We start from the raw sequence: 18,327 nt of genomic DNA, 5'->3' as shown, positions 1-18,327 counted from the left end.
GCGATGCGTTTTGCCTTGCGGCACAGGACTTGTTTGTTTCAGGGGGAAACGAATAAAAAGGAGAAACTGAGGCCAAAAGAGACTGTGCAATAAATATTACTCAAGCAGCCAAGTGCAGGGCTAAAGAGACATTAAAGGGGATGGGGACCTAGATGGATTGCATGGTGGCATTTTTATGGAAAGAAAAATTGAGGTTTGCATGGTGCTTCAGAGTTTAGATGCATTTCGTATGTTTGAAGAAAATTAACAATGAAAATGGAGAAATGGAAATGACCAAAATTAGGCAAAAGCTGTTGCTCTTGCGACTCAGATTCGATTATTTAACTACAGAAAGACCAGTAGGATAGGATAGGATAGAGAGACAGGTTAGCATCAAGTTTGCCTCCAAAATAAGTTAAAAATGTTAAGTAATTTCCCCATAATAACAGCTTAAGAAAAGAAATACACATTTTCATCCACTCTCAGATATTAGGAGTTAAGAAAATTGATAAGAGTATTAATCCTTGGTGTCCCTCAATAAAAACTGCTCTTTCATGTCTTAACATTAAAGTTGTTTCAACAGGTTTCCAACTTCTGATTGGACACAATCAAAATCTTTACTGTTGTTTGATGTTCTAAATGATTAACTGAGAAAGACAGACATTACCAGATGAATTGAATATGAAAATTCTTGTCTGTTTCAGAGTATTTTCTGCTTTTTCATATAAATTCATTACTCTGATTAAAATTAACTGAAAGCTGTGTTGCCACATGGGTTTGTTGAGCAGCAGGAGTGGGATAAATACTTTACTGGCGTCCTCTTGATATATAATCAATACACCGGTGCCAAATATAACCAATAAAAAACAAACAAACATGCAGGTATCCAAAACTGATTCCCATGACAATTTGACTCATCAGACGCACTGCTGCAGGTTTCTTGCAAAATTGTTGTATCATGTTAACTTTAAATATCATACCACGATTTACTCTGAGATTCTCATCCTTACTGAGAATTTCAAATATTATATGAAGGTAGTGCACAGGTAAATTGTACTTCTATATTGCCATTTCAACCTAACTGAGCACTTAAAGTACTTTTTACTACTACCTTTATTCACCTGTTCACACACTATCATACAGCGCTTTATTCCATGCCTTTATAAAGGCAATTGTCATGCACACCATCAGGAAGAATTTGGTATGTCAAGGATCCCCAGGCACGTAGTCTGGAGGAACCCCAGGATCAAACCACCAACCTCCTAATCAGAAGGTCACCCTCTACCTCATCAGCCGTTCCAACACAGGTGAGGCGTAGTAAAAAAGGAGGTGAGGATGCAAATGTGAAAGGTTACAGTATGAATGTTTTCACACACATATCTAATCACTTACTTACCAGACATGATAGCACACAACCCACAATTGGACACACGCACTCTCACATACACCTGCTCTCAGAGTATCACTGCTCCTTCTGCACAGAACAACCTGCTCTCATGAACAGTACTTTGTTTGTTTCCCCTCTGGTAAACTCTGACCAACCGTTCCCATAGCAACCCTAGCTACTTGTTCCCTGTGTGAATGTGTGCGTGTGTGTGTGTGTGTGTGCGTGTGTGTAAAAGAGAAAAGAGAAGAAGAGAGCGAAGTATGTGGGGTTGTGTAGAGGTTTAGAGTAGGACTCTGTGGTTTTACAGCAGATGTGTCCATGTAGAATATATGGATTAAAGGGTCCCTATAATGTACCCCTACATAAAATACTCTCCTCCCGAAAGAACATGACATATGAGTTCTTTATCTACACTTAACTGTAGATATCATCATACATACACACAAATCCTTGCCATGGTGATCTGCATTCAGTCTCAGCAGCCAAACCAGCGAAGAGCCAGCGGTATGATGCTGGTTTGTCAGGATGGCAGGGGGAGGCCAGGGCATGGCACTCATCAGGGGGCTAATGCCCTTTGGGGGTGGCTGAGGTAGTAAGGGTAGTGCCCTTTGTCCCTGGAGGAGGATTACACTGGTCAACCAGCACAGACAATGTACCCCCTTCCTGGGATGGGAGGACCAACCTGCTCTCTACCAATGATAGGGGCAGTCAACTGATCTCTAACTTAATTAAGGATAGACGAGGGTAAGAGAAGAGGAGAAGGGGTGATATGGAAGACACAGGGAGAGAGACTGAGAAGATATAGAGGCAGGGATGATAAAAGGGTGGATAAAGAAGGCAAAAAGAGAGGAAGCGAAAGAGACACAATGGGCAAAGGGACACACTAAAATAAGAGGAGGCATGGAGTTAAAAAGAGAGCAATGGGAAGCGAGGCAGGGGTGTGGGGTGGCTTCTCTAGCACAGGATTAGGGGAGAGAAGATGAAAGGATCAGGTCTAACAGAGGACAGGAAAAAGGCCAGGAGAGATGGCCAGGAGGAGGGAGACCAGAGACTTAAATTCCAAGAAGGGAAATCAAGAAAAAGAGGGTAAAAGAAAAAGGGAAGAGAGTTCAGATGACCTGGAGGCACTGCTGGAGGAGTTACCAAAGCCTTTTTTATAACAGGTGCACAAAGTGACAACTCCCTCTCTGTCCACTATTTATGCCACAGCACACACGTCCATTCAAATCCAATGACAAATGCAGCAGATAATTCTATTACTGAGGAGTTTAATAGAGGATATTTAGGGGACAGTTAGTGGGCCCAGGTAGCATAGCTTAGCCCCACTGCAGACAGATATGGCTCTGCAACACTTAACAACAGGGATTTGGCAGCACTGTTGATTGAACATGCCAAATCCCATTTGTCAGAGGGCTGTGCGCGTTTGTATCGACACTCTGTAACCTTGTGGCTACGCAAAAGGAGACCTCAGTGTACGTGTGTGTGCGGGAGTGTGTGCTTCCCTGGCGGGTGGGCAGGTAGGTGTGTGGCATGGTTTAGCTGGATAGGTGTGCTGGTTTTAGCTTTCCTCCACCCTGCATCTGTGTTTCTCTGCTTCCTTCTATCTTTACATCTCCATCCACCTCAATTCCCCCTCTTCGCAAAATAGGGTGACAAGAAGGAGATAGAGAGGCTTTCTCAACACTTCTTTTCTTGCTTTTCCCTCCTTCCCATCCTCCCCCTCTTCCCCCGATTCCTTCCATCCCCTATGGTAGAGCTGCCAGACAGGAGTGCTCAGCAGCTCTCCGAGCATTATTGATCCTGAGAGCAAGCCGGCTGGGGAGTTGGTGTCTCTCTCTCTCTCTCTCTCTCTCTCTCTCCTCCCTCCATCACAGCCTCATCCCCCAACACAGCTCGCAACTTTTTCCTCCCACCCTCCCTCACTCCCTTCCCGCCTCTACTTCATTTATCAAGGTTAAAGAACTCTTATAAAAAAGGGAAGAGGGGGTCGCCTGGATGTTATCTGACTTCATGAAAGAAATCCCCTCAGGCCACTCCACTAGAGGAGGATGCTCTTCACTAGACCCAACCCTGCACATCCACACACACACATACATACACAAAAAAACTCAGTGGCACCAAGCAGCGGCCCACTCATAGCCAGTCAGAAATAGAAAGCAGAAGCATGTCCAGTTTGGTACACAGCAACACGACAATCAGGAATAGAAAGGAAGGAGACGGATGGGCAACAGTAGAGGAAAATAAATACAGTCATTGCCACCCAACAAGGTCAAGTTCACTTTTTAGAGTTTTTAAGCTGTGACTGTCGATTTCGATTATCACCCAATTCATTACAAATATTTTAGATTTTAGGTCACCAGGTTAAGTGGTAGACAAATCTTTTCACTAAAGTTTCAGTAACGTTTATGAAAAAACCCACAATGTAGTAGGGTGGGCCCCAACGAGATGGATTTACAAGATAAGTTCATTAGGTTAAGATTAAGAAGGTGATTGTAAGAAAATTCAAAGTTGTTATGTTGTATTCAAATCAGGGGTATGAAATATATTGTATGGCCACGTGGGCCAGACCAGTAAAATCACATAAAAAAAAATCCAAAATTTTCCCTATAAGTAGAAAAACATTTAGAGAACTTTCACATTCAGTGAACTATCCACTATTTTCTACAATTTACAGAACACACGATAAGCCTGAGATATGCAAATCATTTGTGCAACTTCAGCAGTATTTCAGTATACTGTAATAGTAAGTGCATTATAATTTCTATGTGTTTGAAGTGGACCTGCAAAATCATAGAATCTTCGCTGTGGAGCTAGACAAAATTTTTATATTACTTCTTTGTGATCCAACTTTGTCGAGATCTGCAAATGCTCAGAACTTTTCATACGTTTTCACCTGTGCTTACCATCCTCACACCAGGAATAGTAGCGAATTTGACTGAAAAACCTGAATTCTGTGCAGTTTCTACACTTTGCAAGCCCATCCACTGCTCTGTATGACATATCGAACCTCTGTATTGGATGTTTGCAGTTGTTGTTGGTGTAGAAGGATTTAGATTAGTTAGAAAAAATATTTATTAGGAGTAACCCCAATGAGCTAAAGCAATTATATATTAAAAAAAGACCTTTCAGTGTGTTGTTAGAACATTCAGCAATAAACACAGGACATTTTATGTTTTATTTTAACTTAAATACACACCAGAAGAACAACTTCCCATCTCCAGAAATGGGATCATCATCAAGTGCATGGTTTGAAGGCTATGTCATACTGGCATCTAAAGCTCCTCCTCTTAGTTAATGGTACTATGCCTGTTTAAGCTGACAACCATTACCCAACAATTAAAAGCAACAGTGTTAAAGAATTTCTTGAAACTGTTGACAAAAACAGGCTTCTCAATTTTACTAGTTTGGCTTAAATAATTAATTACCCCAAACTATTTTTAGTTTTTGGATAATTAAACTAACTGATTTTTATGTTGTGTGTCCATGACTGCTACTTAGGATCCACACATACTTTGTCTGAAGGCCTTTTTTCTTACCCCTTGGATTATGCTGATTCCATTTTTTTTTTTGAGGAATGTATCTGCAGATCACCTATGAAGACTGTTTAGAAGTTCAGCCCTCTTTTTTCTATTTATTGGCATACAACCGTACGTAAAGCCTCAGTAAATTATTTATGATAATATCTAATTAAAGCATTGTTATTAAAAGGTGTTATGAAATGTGCACAACTGATCTGTACACAGATGCAAAGCAGGATAGCTAGTTTTCACACAGCCACAAGACCTGTGCATTTAGAGCCCAGTAATCCATCAGTAGAGTACATACAGTTTCTATATTTCCAGCCTTTAAGAGACTGTAGATGCTATTGTCCCTGTTTGTAAAAGGACTAGAAATGGCTCTACATGTGGAGTACATCCTGTCTTCCATTGTTACTGCTTTCAGTCTCCCCTATAAAGACCTGCCTGCACTCCAGGCTACAACAGCCAGGCAAATACAGACAGCAGCGCATTACAGAGCCATACCTTCCCCTCCCTTTGTGCACGGTAATTGCCACAATGCATCTTCTCGTCCAGCTAATTAAGTGAGTCTTCCCCATTGTCTCCCAATACTATCACCTCTTCACACAGCCAGAAAGAGAAAGGGAGAGCGAGAGTAGGAGAAAGACAGAGATGGGAAACGTATTAAAGCAATAGATGGAAGGAGCAAAGAGGTGGAAGAAATACAAACGCAGGAGACCAAACAGATAGGGGATGAATGACAAAGGTATGCATCTGTGTCCCAGTAAATGTTTACCGGTCGAAAAAGGTGCCTGTTGTCTGTGTCTGCTGGTGGACTGTAAATATCACATTAATGCTGTCAGATGAAAATCTCCATTCTCTATAAAGTCAATTCAGGAATCAAGAAAAATAACATTATTCCATTATTTAGATTGACAGTAATGCAGCAATGAGTTTTCTTAGCACTTTCACAAATTTTAAATGTTTATATGAACTTTAAAAACTAAAACTAGTGTTCTCAGTTCCTTGGCTGATAACACAGTGAATAAATGACAACATCACAGCTGAACGTCCCTTAAATAAAAGATCTTGCTTCAGTTGGCTAGTCGAGCTTCAGATTGCAGATTGCGAGTCTCTAAAGGGCTATTTTCACATTTTGATGAGGAAAGTTTCTTTAAGCTCAGCATAAATCTGAGTTAACAGTGAGCATGTACCGATTTGAGAGGCAAACCACGATGTAACCTACAATGACGTAATGTGGAAATCCAGGACAAAGAGAAGTGCAAGACACAAAGGACTTCTTTAGTACATCCATACTAATTCATCTTCATTTTGAAACTTTGCTAAGTTTACATCAGCATTTCAGATCTCTAAAACAGAGATATTTGTAACTGCTGCTGACCTGGTTTTAGTTTTAAAAACAACATTTTAGTCCATATATGCAGGAATAGACACCCATGTTCACGTCCTAATTGGGTCTAATCTGTCACAAAAATGAGGCCAAAACATTGCAGCTAGGCTTAGTGATCTCATTATTCTTGTGTGGTTGCCATTGCAATGGCTTCCTTTAGTAATGCACAATGTGCCCCTTTAATATATTGCCACATATAAATCTTTATGTATGTTTTCCCTCATTGCCTTATATTTGTGTCACTTTCAATAACAAAATCTCCAAAAATATTTGCAGTCTGACTTTTTTTTTTCATTGCTGTTCATCCTCAATTATATTTTTGCCATGTAACCAACACTCTGCTTCATGTGTACGCCAACATTTATAAGTAAATAGTCATGTTGTAAGTAAATAGGCATGTCAGGAAAAAGGCAGATTATTTCTGATACTATGCTAAAATGCTTTTCTTGATCGAGGCTGTGTTTAAAGCACCCTGCTGAAATAAATACATACTAGTGTGGATATAGCCTCGGGAAAGTTAACTGCATGTGTCCAGCAGTTAAACTTCTGCAATAAGATATATTTGTCTAGTCTGGATTCAGAATTTTAGAAGTTCTAAATGTGATCAGGGAATTCACTGTAATAAAATTCAGCTTTTATAAAAACAACAAAAAAACCTGACCTCATTTGCATTTCATAATTTTTTAAAAAAAAACTGCCTACACAAACTAAACTGGAGCAGGTCTACAAGTGCACTTCCCTTCCCACATTTCTAAAAAATCAGAAGGAAATATTATTAAAAGAACTTGAATTTGATCAAACTCATTTAGTGATTCGGCTCGGTAATCAACACTTGTGTAATGTAATTCTCAACATGCTAGAACAACATGTTTTATGCTTAAGCTGTCACGTTGCCTTGAATCCTCTATATCTGTGCACAATTGTGAATGTACTTGATAGAATTCATAATAACAAAAAAGGTGCTTTTCGTTTCTTTTCTTCTTCACATCCTCTCTCTTCAGGCCCTTTGTGAGAATAACACTGAGGAGTTTGGACTCCAGAATGAATTACTAGAAGACACAGATGAACAGATTCATCTAAATTCCACTTTGCTTTAGAGTTTCTAGGAGAACCCCCCAACACCCCCACCCTTAAACACACACATAGAGACACACACTTGCTCCATGCTCAAGTCCACTTACTGACCTCTTAGGGCAGACACTGTCTTCCCAACACATCAACCTCCCCCCCTAAATCTCCTCCCTAAAAAAAATCCCCTACCAATCCTGAACCCCTCCTTGAACCTCTCACACCACCATCACCCCTCCTACCCTGAATGCTTTCCCTTCCCACACTTAAGTTCCTGTCCAGGCCCTGATAGACATACAGACAAACCGGGTGACATCATGGTGGAGAGAGAAAGACAGACAGAAGAAGGGGACTGCCTGCCTGTCTGCCCCCAGCACCCACACAATACGGAAGGGCATCTGGCACTGGGTTGTGGTGGTGGGGTATGTTTTTTAAAAGCGGGGGTGGGGGGTGGGTGTCTGTCAGGACAAAGAATTTAGATCCCCCTCCCTGGAATATGATTATAGTTTGTAAATGGCGGCCGAGATGTAAACATGTGAGAAGAAAGGGGCTGCAGTGTGGTGGTCGGTATGAGAGTGAACACACTAAAAGAAAAATGCATTTTTAGCTATTCGAGGAGGACTTTGGGAATTTCATGAGCATGTAAGCCTGAACTGAGAGACAGAAAAAGAACAAAATCAACATGTAGGAATTTAAAAAAAAAAAAAATCACAAATCTTCCTCAAAATTTTTAATTGTTGTAGTGTTTTCTTTTAGAAAAAAAACCCTATAAACCAGAGTATCACAAATGTGGTGGTGGCATCGGCACATGTGCGTTTGTGGACGCACTCGCACTTTGTTAATTTGCAAGATGAAACAATGGTTCCAGCGGGATAGAAAACAGTGTCATAATACTCTCTCCTGGCCCCCACCTCTGTCGCTGTCTGAGAGGCTGCCTACTTGCTGTGTGCATACAAGTGTGTGTCTGTCTGTGTGCATACATAAAATAAATGAGCTGTGCGTATGCATTGTGAGAGTCCGCAGGCCCAGTGTATATATTAGAAATGTGACTTGACCCTGGCAGGCTGAAGCAGGGTTTCTGCGTCGTACTGGGCGTGGGAAAAAGGGGAGACCTCTTTTCACAGCTGCTTCGGCCGTTGCATTGAACCAATGGAGGCCCCCCGCCACCCCCAGCCTGCCTCCGCCACTAATGCCACCCCCCCCCCCCCCCCTTCCCCTTTCCTATTCACTCTGCAGCCCGCTGCCTTTCAGTGGACCCCTGTCCCTCCCTTCTGCGCTCTGTTCGTCACCCTGCTGCACCCCACCACCCTCGCCACCACCAATCTTTAATACAGCCACCATTCAGCCAGTGCGCATTGAGATGCCAGAGGCCTCTCTGCTTTAAGGAGGTAAAGAATAACAAATACCAATGCAAAGTGAGTAACTTGTATGGTAATTTATATTTGCTGAATGTACTACACGCACCAAACTATACAGTAAATGTACATATATGTAAACTATATGAACTCTTTAACAGTTAATATCACACATAATTTTAACATGGACAGCTTTCTCCCAGAGGCTGATTCTACTTTTGTTTTTTTGTTTTTGTTTTTAAACCCAATTCTGTTTTCCTGACACCCATATCCTCCTCTCTCTTTTCCTTTTTCAAGCCCCTCAGCACAGACTTTAATTTCAGTTAACATACTTTAACACAACTTTAAACCTTTGTGCCGACGCACACCCAGGCAAACACACATTTGGCCCCCTTCACCACCTCCCTCCATCCAGTGTATTCACTTGAAGAGATTTATTTCCTATCAAGCCGCATAATGCAGAGGGTATAATTTAAATCAACTTTTAAGAACAGCCAAGTAGCGCGGTTTCTGCATACAAATCTAGAAAGCCTGGGAAAAATATTCCCAGCAAACAGCCGGCTGTTAAGAGCAGATTGCCAACTTTAAGAAGCCATGGTGGGAGGTAGGTGTTTGGTTTTGCCAATAAAGATAACCTATTACAGATAAACCTCACAATCAGTCTGTTTAAACACATAATGCAGGCTTCATTTGTTTCTAACACTCTCACTAATCTGACAGTATTAACCATGCAACGGCAGGCTCAGAGCAGAATCATAAAAAACACACACCCACATGCAATTTTGTAGAAACTTTAAAAGGTCACATAATGTGCAGAATAACTCCAACAGATTCGCAGGAGCAGTCCTATCATGCTGTCTAGCTACCCTGCTGTTACACCAGGCGTGTTGAGGAAATGTTGAGAAGCAGCAAGGGGGCAGCGACAGGGTAGGAGGGAGGGAGGTTGTAGCCGAGAACCTGAAAGGACTCCATCTCCCTTGGCCAACATGCCATGACGGTGTGGAGCTGCAGTCTGAATTGGTTTCTCTGGGGTGGCGGAGCTGGAGAGGTGATGGCAAGATGAGCCTGAATTGGGATGGAGGAGGGGGTGGGAGGTTTGAGCAGGAGGAGATATGACATGCTGAGGTGTGTGTGTGTGTGTGCGTGTGTGTGTGTGTGTGTGTGTGCATGTGTGTTTGCGTGTTCAAGAGAGAAACTAAGAGAAAGAGAAAGAAGGCACACCAGATCTGAGGTACTGTAAATGAGCGGATTACTGCTTCCCTCTCTTCGAGTCTTTCCATATACATGAGAGTGCTCAGCTGTGGAAGCAACACTGCAATGTGTGAAATCACACATGCTCCCACCGGCACTTGCTTATGGAACAATTGCAACTAATGCACAATGTGTATGGGAGTTTTGTAAGGGGAAAACACAGCATGAATGCACGCTGGTGCATGCTAGCTCTTAATTGCTGCTATGAATACAAAGAGGACGTGAACAGTGTCACTTCTGGATTGATGCATTTCTGTGTCAAATTTAGCCTGTAGCTATGCCTCGACTTCTAAAGCTCATGTCCAGCCAAAGCTTGTTTGCATCGATTTATCTAGTTCGTGGATATGATATTGACTAAGTAGACCAGCAGCCCTCATCGAGTTGAAGCAAAGCGAAGGAGGTTTAAGAGGTGGTCGAACGCTATGGAGGAGGATAGCCACAGGCTGTGAAATCTCCTCTGATCTTCCCTTGTCTGATTCTCAAACGCAACCTCTTCTCTTGGGGGGCATGCTGATATAGAACTAAGCCAATGTCACAGAACGCTCATCTAACCCTGGAGGGAAATAAAAAAAAATCACTTCTTCTGTCTATCCCCAATGACGGCCCTCAATCTCTATGGAAGGGGCTTCATCTCCCTCTGCTTCCCTCTCCAGTACTGCCTCCATCACTCCGTCTACTTTGTTCTCTGCAGGAGGTTGAACATGCACGAGCTGAGCAGCGTTCTCACCCTTGATGGCCTGCTATAGCAACTGTTAGGATAGGGAAGGTAATCTTGTCATGTCACTCAACACTCAGGAGGAAGTGGGGAGGGAAGTGGGTGAGTCACCTACATCTGGTTTCAGCCTTCCATCATCTGCAACATTATAAAACACACAGCTTGCAAGGTTTTGCCAACTAGGTAGCAGAGTAACTGGCAACCGAAGCCAGAAATATCTGTCGATACAATAGGATATATACTGTGATGAGCATCTAATAGAGGGGAAAAACACAAAACAATGAACCACACATTTTCCTTTAAAATAACCAATAACTATGCAAGAAACTGGATGGGAAAATTTGTAAAAAGTCTACCAGTCGGGTGAAAAAGGGTTAGCTTTTATAATAATAATAATAATAATAATAATAATAATAATAATAAAGTAAAGAAAGAAGCATTTCTCCGTGGGAGCACTGGACAATTAAGGGTGTTATAGAAACCAAAGAAGAGCCAACTAGAAAGAGGAGGACATAGCGAGAGAGAGATGAAAAGGGAGAATTAGTGAAGTGAGGGACTTAGCCACCCTGAAAGTCTTTCCACATGAGCACACCTTATGCACACAACAGGCTAAGGCCCCCCACCTAAGTATGTTTAAAGGGATAAAGAGCGTGGACAAATGAATTAAAATATAGATTATACAAGTGGCCACCCCTTCTTATCTGCCAAATCCGAAGAATCTAACAAATTGGATCAGGCACTATTAAGCAGAGGGCAAGAGACGAGTGAACAAAAAGGGTGTATGTGAAGAATGAGAAGAATGTAAAGCTCACCACTTTTCCGTGAAGACATAAACTGTCATACTCTGAAGACTTAATTCAATGTACATTATAAATGTAAAGTTTTCAAGCAAACTAGTTCATCTGTTTATGTGAAATTATTTGAGGGTAGTTTATAACTGTTTCAAGTTCAAGTGTGTTGACAAAAACAGATTATTAGCATAGCACTGTGTGTCTCACCTCTGCACTACAGTGAGGAAGCCTCATCCTGACCCAGTCAGTGACCTTTGCTCCTCGGGTCAGGAGGCTGCTGTTTCCCTTCTGACCTTCTGCTGTCCTGTAGGTCCAGGCACAGGCCTGCTGGTGAGGTCTGTGTATTTCTGTGTGACTGCCCTCACTCTGCACTGCACAGATTCCTGCAAAAACATAAAGCGTTAAGTTGAGAGAGGGCCGACTCCTGCAGCAGGTCATGGTCACAATCTACCTGAGCCCAAGCCACAATTTAATTTCACCACGCTCTCACAGAAAATATTCGAGGATTGTTACACCAATAAAAAAAAACCCTTTAATTTGGACCTCCTAGTAGTATTACAGCATATTTTTGCCTAAGTTTTGATTCATAAATCTAATCAAGACTATTAAATTTCCATTTTTAATTGTCAGCTACAATTAGTGCTTTGGTTCTTAATACAGAAACACTTTATTTCAAAAAATAATATTTATACCTGAATTGGAGCAGAAATATAGTAAAGCTACAAGGAAAAAGCCACCTCATTTCTAATTTCATTTATGTATTTAATATAAATTAATATAAAGAAAACCTCTATTTAATACAACAGTATTAAATGCTAGGAGTAATGCAGATTACTAATACAGCTTTACCTGTTTAGAATTACAAGTAAAGTTTCTTATATTTTTCTATTGCAGTTGTCTGTAACACCAATCTCTTCAACAAACACACACACACACACGCATGCAAACACACACACACACACACACACATACATACACACGCACAAACGATTACACAAAATACTCAAAGATTACATCCAGTGAAATCTGACGTCCTTTGCGGGTTTAAAGCCTGCATGTCAGCCTTTCAATTTTTTTCCTCTTTCCCTTGCATGGGTCAGAGGCTGTTGCTAGGCTACCAAACCCAGAATTCATAAGTTCAGAGAAGAGGTTTATATAGGCCACTGCAATTCAAGGTAAAACGATAATAGAAAGCTGATAACGCTGGAATATGGGTTCAGACAATGTGGAATCATATAGACCACAAACACTGATTTATTTCACACTCAAAGGCAAACGTATAATGTTAATCATAATATTAACTATTTTTTTTCCAAATCTGAAGTTTAAAAATGTAAGCATTTTTTTAAGGTTATAACGTATTATAGTAACTTGAATTAATGCTCACAATTATTCAAGAAAAGGATGTTACCTTGGTAATAGGTCTGTAAACCGAAAACAATGATGGACAATAAACAGCATGGCTGCTCTGTCCCAGAATTGTTGCCTGCCCTTATGAAACACACAGAGCTAAAACATAAAAATATTGTTGATAAATTGGAAGCTTACATTTCAGTGAGAAAGGCTATAGGCATGATAGATTTGGTTGGAAATGCATGCATTTGTGCATAAAAGAGGATTTTTCCCCCTCTGTCTTATCATATCCACTCAGTCTTGTCTTTTTAGTCCTATTCTCTCTAGTCTCACCACAACTTTGTGCCATTTGTTAATGTTGCCATTATAATGCAGAATAAACCCAGGCATGTGAAACAATAAATGAGATTCAAATAGGCCTACAAATAGAGAAATCACAGAGACAATGGACAGTTTAATGCAGCCATGTGGCAGGTGCTTGTAGGCTAGACCTAGACTAGACTAGACTACACTGGGCTCCATCTGGTGTTGAGGGCCTCCTCCTGATGGTGGAGAGGGCCCAGACAGACACATATTAATGTGGGAACACCGACGTCTAGCCTGCCTCTAAGTCACTCAGCAGACTGCATTTCAATCTCAAAGGCCTCTCCCCATATCCTCCATTTATTACCCCTCAGCAATGCATGAAATTCTACTACAGCTGGAAGGAAGCTGGGAGGCTGGTGCTGTTGTAATAGCACACAGATGACAGGGCGTGATGTATTATAAGTGCCTCAGCTTAATTATCGGTTAAATGAATAGAAGAGAGGAGAATTATAAAAAAAAGATTTCAGCACACATTGTCCTCAAGTCGTAACTATTTTTCAAATACTGCGTTAGTCAAATCACAATGCTGTGGCTTTGATTTCATTTGAAGGTATTAATTCTTTATATAAAAATGTCTCACCTAGAAATAAGCTTGTACTGATTCACATTGTGGATATCCTGACACCATGCAAACCTTGCATAATACCAGGCTTTATTACACTAACTGAACAATAACTGCACAGCACACACTAATATTATCATAATTACAACTGCAGGGAGCTAATATTTCTAACCTTACGTGTGAATGGCATACATTTACTAATATGCACAGACAATACCGACTCGCACGTACAGCAGCATGACACCACAAAAGCACAGCTCATTGAGAAGGCACAGACATCTTCTAGCTAGGTCCATTGCTAGCACCTGCCCTGCTCTGTGACGCAGTATAAGCCAGGGCCTACCAACAGTAGCACCAGGCTCTGTGCTGCTACACACTCACACACTCTCCACGGTGCAGAGCCGCAAGCAGCCACAGATTTAGCAGCTATAGCACTGAATTGGCTTGTTTAAAATTCCATATGCTTCACACTACAGAGAACATCCTGTCACTCAGTGTCAGCTCCACTCTGACTCAGATTGAGTGGAGAATGAGCAGATAATGTGCACCCCAAAAAGCATTATGAAACAAGCCTGAAAACCAGTCAGGGCGACCCAGCTGACCCTGCCTTTCAGTGATGCTGCCTCCCAAAATCCCTCTGCTTGGCCTGCTACTCTACATCAGCAATCAAATCATGCTGTGATTTGTGAGAGGCCAGAGTGCTCAGTCATATCTACCTTTTAACAGAGAAAATACAACTTAGTGGCAATGTAGCATGCTTGTTTTACTTCACCATCAAAACCAGAATGTGCCATTGTTTTAACTGCACAACGTTGTGCTTTCCTGGCCTCAGCACAAGCATGAGCTGTTGTTTTGACCTGTCTTCTGTGTCTGTGAAGCTTTAAAATGCTCCTGATAAGGGCATCAATCAAGCTAAATCTACGAATACAACATGATCCCTTTGACAAACACCTGTGTCTTCTTCCTCCACTTCATAACCTGTCACGCATTACTTTGATGAGCTGCTACACATCCTCCTCCTTACTCCTTTAGGTATAATATATTAAGCACTCTGAATGCATCTGAAAGATGGATTATTGCCATCAGAATCAACAGAAGCACATAAAGGTGAGTGTACCTCTTAAACAGAGTACTTCTGCATGGTGTGACATGGCACGATGACGCACCTGCATTTTGCTTTTTAAAGGTAAAATACAACAATGTGCATTAACAGGAGCACTGCAGATTGCTACCAATAAGAAGCAGCTTTGATTCTTAATACTATTTTTCCAAATCCAATAGGCTACACAAACAGGCCAGCAGAGAGGGGATATGGGGGCTTCTGATAGAACACGTGACATTCAAGATCCCTCCAATCAGGTGCCTCTTCTAGCTACAGCTCGTGCTCATCTCACCTCATCTCCCCTGTTTATCGGCATCGAAATAACTACACGGTTAATGCAAAAAAACATACAAAAAAAACCCCTATCTAAAACACCAGTCTTAGCTACTGTAACAAGGCAAGCATGTTCCATTTAAAGAGAAAGCACCAAAGCATGAACACCACTGCCGAATCGCCCTCCTCCTCCTCATCACTCTATGAATGGAGCCTGTCTCCGGTTGCTACTGTCACTCCACGCAAGCTTCTCGAATGAAATATAGCACCACGAATCCCGTTTTTTGGAGGCCATGTTTCTCTCTGCACCGGTGCACGTCCAAGGAGATGGGATACGTTTCCCTGTGCGATGCACGGACGCTGCCGCGGGCTTCCAATCCTCCGTGCAGGCTGCATCCATCCGCTCCGGCAGCACCCCCTTCTCGGTCCGGTTCCGGCTCGCTCTGCCGTGACGACTGCAGAATTAGTTTATACATTCGGTTCTCTAGCTTTATGATATTACATAAACTCATACAGCTAGATAACCAAAGAGAAAAACTAACCCACGTCTCTTAAAGGGGCCGCCGCCGGAGGTGCTTGTGTTGTGGTCACATGGAGCCATTGCATTCCGCCTGCATGCATGCGCACGCCTCTCTCTCTCTCTCCCTCTCTCTCTCGTTCTCTCTCTCTATAATGTACACACCGAAATGCGCGCATGCACAAAGCAGGTTACAGTCAAGGTAATACCCTGTTTTATTATGATCTTTACGGTATGGCTTGTTCAGAACAAGCCTAGCATCACCAGACAGCTCCAAACTGAAAAGGCATTAATACAGAGGCAGGACAAAAATATTAAGAAAGGAACATGCAAGCCATAGTTTACATCCCCACAATCACCACATGGGCTTCAGAGGCAAAGCAGCAATGGCACCATACAACGTGTCTTATTTTCAACCGAGCCTATTCCTACCTCGTAGCAATCAAACTGCGGACTATTCATCATCTCCGTTCTTCAAAAACACTGGTGAACTTCCTCCTACTACAAGTCCTGAGGAGCATCTGCAGGGTGAAGTCACCCAGCTGCAGGAGGAGGATGATGATACATCCACCTGTCATCTATGGACAGGCGTAACAGGGAACCCGGCTCCATGCCCTAATATAGCATACATGTACCAACTATTAATGTCCAACTTTGGCTCCTACAGCGATAACACAACACATAAGAGACAATGCTACGTCCGCTCTTTTCCCAACAGAACTCACAAACAACCGGCTTATTGTTCTTTTAAATGCCAACTCACATCGACCCATTTCAGAGCATAGAGCACAGTTTCCTCGTTGAGTGAATTAATCCATGAATTGTTTGAAAGCAAGACAAACTTCCAAAGGCCTATATAACCTACAGCACACGAGCTTCCAGCTAAATGTCAACAACATGATCTAGTGGAACAAGTCCCGCCTCACTTGATGTTACTGTATGTTCTTATAGCATGTTGTGGCATGCTATAAGATGACAGCAGGACGAACAAGCCTTTATAATCCTTTATAATCAGCCACACATGGCTATTATACTCGAACTTGCTACTTTTCCTCGTGATAAGCGCGTCGAGCTAGATTTTAGGGGGGGAGAATGGATTCCAAATATAAAGGCAGGACGAAATACTAAATCGACATCTTTAATAAGGAAGCCAGTTTTGCGGTACAAATACTTATTTTTTTAAATAAATTAATGGTGCCCAAGTAAATCAAAACAAATAAGGTAAATAATTTAAATTAATTGTATTATTTTTACTTTCATTTTAATTGTCATAAAATTTTAGATTAGGTAGGTCACGCTGAATTGAGAATAATACACAACATACTCACAGATTCTATTTGAAAGAGCAGGTTCCATAATCGGACGCTCACACCTTGCTCAGAGGCAGCAATATTAAAATCCACTAGGCAGAAATATTCTTCCAGTCTCAGATCGGGATTGAAGCCTCCTCCTTTGGCTATGTCCAGCTGTGATACCGCGTGGCGACCATGTGGGATACCGACGCGCGCGAAGACAAAGCCAATTTTACACAGAACATCACCATGTGCACGTAAGAAATACACGAGAAATAATGTGCGATATCAAGCAAGCCGCAGCAAAGCCCGAGGAAGAGAAAGCGAGAGTGAGGAGAAGGCGCATAGCAGTGTCAGATATGGGGAGCAGGAGGCGGAGGGCCGCTCCGGGGCCTCGGGGTCAGACTGCCAAGGGATACGCGCGAAATTAGGTATGCTCACTGGCACACACACACATGGGTTAGCATCAGAGATATGGGGTGGATAAAACGGACACACGAAGTAATGAAAGTTCAAGACAGAGTAGACACAATGTTTTCCAGAACAGCTTCCATTAAGCTTATTCGCTATAATAAACAAATACCGCCTGTGGGAGTGGTTGTTGGACCTCAATATGAAGTCCGAAGACCCTGCCAAAATCTACTAGAGGTGATTTCCCTCAACAATGTAAGGGCTAATTATTTTCCTTTTCTATTGTCAGTCTACAGATCATGTACTGTGCTTTCCTCACATCGCTAATAACAACAGCATAGCAGAAGCCTATTCCAAAAAAAAGATAACCAGAAATGGAGATAGCCATGCAACTGTGTGTAACACCACCACAGTCACATGAATGCATGAATCTGCATGGGCAGCATACACCTGTCCGTGTTTAGGGACATCCCTACATATCCTGTGCGTAAAGACAGGAAGTCTGCTCGTATGAAGAAAGATATAACAGCCTGCACCCTGTTTTTGGATAAAAGCCCGTTAAGTTAAGCAGTATAGTGTTATTTTTAATTACAAATCATCTTATTTTTACAGCCCTGTTCCATTTTCTATGCGTTTATTTTGATTATGACTACTAGGTTTCAGGAAATCAGCATTTAAGCTTTAGTTAATAATTTCAGTGAGATGATTGTCTGGAGGTCTAATTAACAAAATGCAGAGAATGACTACAAAGCGTCAGTGTACGCAAAAACATAAATAGGAATACATTAGACGTAGGATTTCGTGCAATCTCAGTAAAAGCCTGTAATGTGTTAGCTCGTCACTTTCAGCTGACGCTGCGTGTTTTAGATGGAGCGTCATAAAATTCACAACCTTTACCAAACAGTTTATTCAAAAGTATATTCATAATAATCACCCCCTCCCCCTTCGCTCTCTCCTTATGTGTGTGTGTGTGTGTGTGTGTGTGTGTGTGGCTCCT

General features: G+C 41.8%; 1 long non-coding RNA gene across 1 annotated transcript in view; it reads right to left on the bottom strand.

Annotated features, from left to right (window-relative positions):
* The window catches only part of LOC134620276 (uncharacterized), a 38,467-nt gene that overhangs the window by 15,580 nt on the left and 4,560 nt on the right, over positions 1-18,327 (bottom strand). The window contains exon 2 of the long non-coding RNA XR_010092097.1: positions 11,662-11,837. This is a non-coding gene — a long non-coding RNA (uncharacterized LOC134620276). The remainder of the gene's footprint in view (positions 1-11,661; positions 11,838-18,327) is intronic.

This window comes from Pelmatolapia mariae, linkage group LG23 (genome assembly GCF_036321145.2).
Source record: "Pelmatolapia mariae isolate MD_Pm_ZW linkage group LG23, Pm_UMD_F_2, whole genome shotgun sequence".
In the NCBI taxonomy this organism is placed as follows: Eukaryota; Metazoa; Chordata; class Actinopteri; order Cichliformes; family Cichlidae; genus Pelmatolapia; species Pelmatolapia mariae.
Note: the sequence above shows the minus strand (reverse complement) of the source record. Positions and strands in the feature narration are given on the sequence as shown.